Raw genomic sequence first — 7,286 nt, forward strand, 5'->3', positions numbered from 1 at the left:
AAAAAAAAAAAAGGTGAAAAAATTAGATACTTGTATGAAAAATACATGCTTAGAGTTACTAAGTTTAAAAATAAATAAATAAATAACCCCCCTCTGCTTTCGCTAGCAAATATCTCATCTCCCACTAGAACACTCTTTGGATATGTTCCAGTATCCCTACTGTAGAAAATCAATTAACATTTTTGAAATCCTTACATACATGTCGTACATTATAGTACATCACTGTACGTTACACATTATCCCTTTGCAGCTAATCACATTCCCACCTGTCCCTGTGCTACAGACATCACTTTCTGCTAACCACCATTCACTGCAATCTCCAAGGGCATCCAGCAGCCCTGGTTCCATAGCCCACACCCAGGCACATTCTTAGCATTTTGTACAGAAAGTAGCATATTTGTTTTATCTTTTAGCTTCCCAACTTTTTAACTTTCCGCTTAAAAATATCTTCACAAGAGAAGATTTCTAACAGAGATTTTATCATTTAAAAATCTTGAAAGGCTTCAGTATGCCACAGCGAAGCAAGGGCCACTGCTGAAAGAATAGTCTATATTGAATTCTTCACCACAGCTGTCTTACACTAAAAGTATTCCATTCTTTGAAGCAGGCTGTCTATAAAAGGAACAAGTAAACACTTCCTCTTGACTTTCTTCCTCCTTCCCTTCATGCAGCAGCACTGTCATTACCCTTACTTAGCAGGAAAAACAGCAGAAAAAGCTATTCTTCAAAGAAAAAAGCATAGAAGAGTGGACCAATCATAAAGTTAAAATTAAAACTCAGGTTCCATTCTTTATGATTTATACTGCTAAAATAGTCCTTGGAAGAATCTCTATTTTCTCCCAGTGTAAAATATACACTCAATTTTTCATCAGCTTTGACAAGAGGATCAGATAGTATATATGTATGTATATATATATGAGTATATATATACTTATATGTATGTGTACATATATATGCATATCTGCATATATATATATATGTAATTAAGACATGCTGGGGATGGTAGGATGATGAACTCAGCACCACTACAGGAAAGTAGTAAGGCACATGAAACACATGTTTTTGATATTTTGACAAATTTGATAAGCAATTTGAAGTGTTTCTTAAGAAACAAGTAGACTGGTCACTTTTGTAAAGCTTGTACCTGAAATACCCATATATATTGACACACTCCCTCTTCAGTCTCATGTGACCCTTTGGCCTTGCTTTTAGGCTATCATTAGCTATTGCAAAGCAGGTATTGCCAGCAAACACGTAAGCCCATTAACACAGCAACATCATATAGGGAGGTGAACCACCTTCTAGAAAACTCAGGTATATAAACAATTTTTAGGAAGTTGAAACAGTCATTCACTCACTAACGGACGGGGACCTTAGTCATTTTCGACATACTAAGAAAATGAAATAATAAATACCATGGGCAACATCAGTTATTGGGAACACATGTTTTGGTACAAGTCATTAGCTGTCATCCGGACTGCTGCTTCCCTGACTGGCGTGGGATGCACTCCCTTTAGGATGCCTGAACTTTGGAAGTGCGTCAGACCTGCTACTTCTTCAAGAGCCACAGAGGAGCAGTAACCAAACGGGAAAGCAAAGTTTCAAATTATTTCATGACAAGATCCACCCCTTGGGGATTACAAAGGAAAAGGCCTGATCCCTTTCAGGATTACAGAGCCAAGGAGAAAGACGAACTAATTTGTCTCACGGAAGAAAGTTAGAGCACGTCTTCCTCAAAACACAGAGGTCAACCATATTTACTGTATCGATGTAATTTCTTTGGCAGATATAAGAAATTAAGTTGCAGACATAAGAAATTAAATTGCAATGCTTTCTTCAGTCCAAATAAAACTCAAACATTTCAAGTCCATTTGGAAATAAACTGAAACGTTCACACCAATTAAAAAAACAGGAAAGGGTACAAAGACTCAGAATTGTAATCTTCTGAAAATAATCTCAAAAAAAAAAAAAAAACCCTCAGGAAAAAAAAAAAACAGTTCTATTTTTGTTGGGACTTGGTTTTAACCTTTCTATAATTTCATATTATTCTGCATCATTTCGTACAAGTGAAGCAAGTAGMATCACAATATATGTTTGAAAGTAAKGGCAGAAGCTCACCCTTTACTGTGTCTCAACTCCAAATAGATTCTCTTAAAAGAAGGAAAAAAGTAGAAGGCAGCTTGGTAGCAAAAAGTGCCTTGCCCTTTCTCCACCCCTTGCCTTAAGGATGTCATATCATTTTGCATTTAGTTCCCACAGTAGTAGAAAAGCCCAAAGCCATTTAACAAAATGCAGCTTTTGACCACACAAAAGAGATGAGTCATCAAAAGAAACAACAACAAAAAAATAAAAGATTCAAAAAGGCACCACCAAACCATACGCACTGACTCATCTGTATGGAACAAGTTGGTACAATTCTGATGACTGATACATAGGTTAGGAAAAGATGTGGATAATACAATTTTTTTTTTTTCTCCTGGAACTTCTGTCTAAAACTATAGTTTTGGTAGGAAAAATGGCTTTTTTTTTCTTCTAAATTCTAGCATAGAGCAAACTTGCAACCACAATACATCATTTTTGTGAGAAATGGAAATAAAGCTTTGTTCTACAGCTTTTCAATTCAGTAGTATTATTTTGATATTACTCTTTGATGACACTTAGCTAAAAATGTAAGTAATAATCTTTGATCAAAATAATCCTCACAAAGATATTTGTGACAAAGACATCAAAGTGGGTAACAGCAGTTTACACACAAACATTAATATACATTGCAGGAATTAATGCACTTAACACTTTAGGAAAAAATTCTTCTGTCACATTTTATGATTATGGAAGAAAAAAACTGCAGGAGCCCTTACCAACTATTGAGGTTTGTATGTTTTTCTCTGCATTTTAAAAATAAGTATGTGAAATAGAGTCATATTTTATCCTCCTCAGCATATTAATCCTTTCTTCTCTAACTTCATCTCTGCATATTAAATTGATTTTCATAAGTGGAAACAATTACAGAAGATAAAAGTTGTCTTTAACAATCCCCTTTGGATCCTATTATCTGGATGGACAATCGTATATGCAAAGCTCCACACTAAGTTTCAGAATTTGTTAGACTTTTATTGTTCAATGATCCATACAGTATCAAAACAAGCTGTTTACCCTCCTTAGAGAAAGTTAACATACTACTTGAAACTGGATTACACAGATAGATATATTCCAACAGTCAATAGGTTAGCAGAACTATCCATGAACTAAAATTTGAGAAATCACGTACATTTAAAGTATTTTCATAAATAAACTTATTCTTACCTGTGAACAAAATTTGAACTCTGAAAATTATTTACTCTGGTAAATAAGACAAGAAATAGAAGGAAAACCACAAAAAGATTTATTCTCCTCACGTGATACTCACATTATTTGTACTGAACTCCTATTAAAATGTTCCTGARCTCTGGGTGTCCCTGCTGGAGCAGAGGGTTGGACTAGATGATCTCTAGAGGTCCCTTCCAACCTCAACCATTCTGTGATTCTGTGGAACAACTCCATTAAAGACCTATTAGTGCTCTCCCACCTAATGATCCCTTGGTAGTAAGCCCATTGGTAAACTGAGCCATTTTAACTGACCCTTAAGAGCTTTAAAGTTAACATGATTGGTGACAAGTGACTGCTAAGGGCTGGCTGAAGAAGAATTAATAATTTGGCTGAAGAAGAATTAATAATTCCTGAGAAACTGTTAAATTGCTATTTACCTAATTGAATATTGTTCTGAATAGTTATGTTCAAATAATTGTCAGATAAAAAGTGGAATCAATTGTTTGATTCCAATCCATTGAGGTTCTTCTGAAGAAGTTACCTGGCTAGGGGAATTTCAACAATACACAGTTTTAACCGTGTCTTTAGTCACAAAGAAATGCAGTGTTATGTTACATAAATCATGACAAAATTGTCTCTATAGTGCATGAATAAATAATTCATGTAATTGAATTAATAAATGCATATAACTGGATAATTTTTAGTCAACATGAATTTTACAGTTTGACTAATAAATATTCTATTTAATATAAAATTAAAATTAGATAAAAGCTGATGTTTGATGAGATACCAGATGAAACTGGCTATCAGTTGAGTTTTCATCATGTTTAAACATCCTACTTTATCAATAATTACACTAGGAACTGGATGGCAGAGTCAGGCTGGCTGGATGGCAGAGCTCAGAGGGTGGTGATAAATGGGGCCGAGTCCAGTTGGAAGCCTGTGGCCAGTGGTGTCCCCCAGGGGTCAGTGCTGGGCCCAGTGCTGTTCAACTTGTTTATCAATGACCTGGACGAAGGCACGGAATGCACCCTKAGCAAGTTTGCAGATGACACCAAGCTGGGTGGAGTGGCTGACACTCTGGAGGGCTGTGCTGCCATCCAGAGGGACCTGGATAGGGTGGAGAGTTGGGCAGAGAGGAACCTCATGAGGTTCAACAAGGATAAGTGCAGGGTCCTGCASCTGGGGAGGAATAACCCCAGGCATCAGTACAGATTAGGGSTCGACCTGCTGGAAAGCAGCTCTACGGAGAGGGACCTGGGAGTCCTGGTTGACACYAAGKTAACCATGAGTCAGCAGTGTGCCCTCGTGGCCAAGAAGGCCAATGGGATCCCGGCCTGCATCAGGAGGAGTGTGGCCAGCAGGTCAAGGGAGGTGATTCTGCCCCTCTACTCAGCTCTGGTGAGGCTGCACCTGGAGTACTGAGTGCAGTTCTGGGCTCCCCWKTATAGGAGGGACGTGGAGCTTCTGGAGAAGGTCCAGAGAAGGGCAACCAGGATGATTAAGGGACTGGAACATCTCTCGTATGAAGAGAGGCTGAGTGAGCTGGGCCTGTTTTCTCTGGAGAAGAGACGGCTCAGAGGGGATATGATTAATATGTATAAGTTCAGGAAGAGAGAATGCAGGGAGGAAGGGGACAAGCTGTTCTCACTGGTGGCCAGCGATAGGACGAGGGGTAATGGGCACAAGCTGAAGCATAAGAAGTTCCGTCTCCAGGTGAGGAGCAACTTCTTTACTGTTAGGGTGACAGAGCAGTGGAACAGGCTGCCCAGGGAGCTTGTGGAGTCTCCTACTCTGGAGGTCTTCCAAACCCGCCTGGATGCCACCCTGTGCCACATGCTGTAGGTGTGCCTGCTTGAGCAGGAAGGTTGGACTAGATGATCTCTAGAGGTCCCTTCCAACCTTAAATATTCTGTGAATCTGTGTTTCTGTGAACGCACCTGGCTCATCCCACTTATTCTGTTACTGCTAATACATGGGCATTTTTCATTACCATTCCTTAGGGTTATGTATGTGAACAAATGGAGAAAGCATATGTATAAATAAGGCAGAAATAAATCAAATAAAAAGATTCATAATCATGACTGTTGCAGGAAACACTAATGTGCTTTCAGCCTCAAAAGCATTCATGAAATAAGGCGAACGCCTCATCTTTGACCTGTTGTTTTTCTCCCTTAATTGATTGCCTTTAAATATTTCCATATGCTCAACAGTCAGGTGTCACTGACACACACACAAAGCCTTTACCAAATGGTCAGTCCTACGAGGAGGCATGTCACAGGTGATTTAAAATCAACCACATACTGTTGGCTTTAATCTGCTCTTCTTGACAGGCACCCAGTTCTGACATCTGGCTAGTAAATCCTAATTTCTGCTCTATACATTTAAATTATGTTATAAATTTAAAGACAATTACATTTTGACCTCTTAGTCCTTAGTTATTGATCTTTCTAGCTCATATCCTCCCTTTGCAAGGGTGGCTTAGGCCCTCCAATGGCAAGTCAACATTTTCCATACTAAGGATATAGGATACCACTTTAGAACAAGTTTTCCCCTTATTTTATCTTAGCTACTTCTCAAAGCTCACAGTTCTGGGGAATATGTGGAAATGGCTGTACAAGATTAAATTAGCAAGAGGAAGGAAAAGAAATACCTTTAACAGAATATATATATGTCTGTGTGTGTGTGTGTGTGTGTGTGTGTGTGTATACACACTCCCTGCAGACTTCTCATTTTCATGTATGATGGGGCGTTGCTTAAGGGTTGCTAACACCTGCTGTGTTATTAACTTTTATTGCATGTCCCTCTGTGGCTGTCACTGGACAGCTGTGGGGGAGATTTGGCCAACTACAGATCCATTAGAGCAGGAGGATCCCAAACTTATTAAAGATGTCTGGGCTGAATGCCTAGCACTTGTTTTTTTCTACAATGATAGGTAAAAGTGAATTGGAAGGTTTTCTCATGCCCTTAGCTTATTCTTACCTTTAAAAAAAAAAACCAGATTACAAATCAAATTACAGAGATCCTTGTCAGGATTTCCTTTTCCTAAGGTTAAATCCACAGTCATTTTTTGATGTAAGGCTGAGCACATGGCTAGCATATGCTGTTATTGTTTACTATTTACTCCAATATTACACTAAAGGTATGTTTGAATAGATAAACAAAACCCTTTATTTGTTAGAAGATGACTCAACTTGACTGAAACCAGAAAAAAAAAAAAACATTTATAGGCACCTTTAAATGAGGTTAAAAATTAGAAAGGATACTAGTATAAAAAAATCACATAATCATAAAGGAATCACTGTCAACCAGTGCCAACAGCTGCAACAGAAAAACTTGCAGTTTGTTCTCTTAGAAGCAAACTCCTTTGCACTTGAGGAAAGGGGATAACATATAGAAGCAAAGAAGTGGTGACAGTTTGCTCCTGCTTTGCYTAAGTATAGTAATTGTAATGTTCCAAGACATTGAACAATTTTGCCAGTGAGATTTCCTGCTCAAGTTCTTGTCAAAGCCTTGTTACACACATGATGATCTAAAAATAATAAACAAAATCTTCTGTGAGACATAGTGTACATTAGAAAAACTTCCCCAGATTATCTTTTCTGTGCAATATATTCTTTTCTTTTTTGCAGAAGTTTCTAGTAGAAGACCTGACTCATGCATGTTTTGTCTTTTTATTCAATATWTATGTGTTTTATGAATGTTCTTAACATGATGTATCCATTGCCATCTTGACATAATCAAGTCAGAAAATCAGGTTGGTAGAAGTCAATAGAACACAACCAAGATAGAGCATACAGGATCTAATAGGTTTAAGGTTACTGTCAATCTTACAGAAAGTGTTTCTTGAAGCAAAAARTTAGACATTATTTTTGGATCTTTCCCTCCAACCTGCATGACAGCATGAACAAATAACAATGTTTAAGCCCATATACATTTTCATGCTAAAAAATTCTGGAATAGAAGAAATGGAAAACTTT

This window comes from Nothoprocta perdicaria, unplaced genomic scaffold (assembly GCF_003342845.1).
Source record: "Nothoprocta perdicaria isolate Ctin4 unplaced genomic scaffold, notPer1 scaffold_216, whole genome shotgun sequence".
Lineage (NCBI taxonomy): Eukaryota > Metazoa > Chordata > Aves > Tinamiformes > Tinamidae > Nothoprocta > Nothoprocta perdicaria.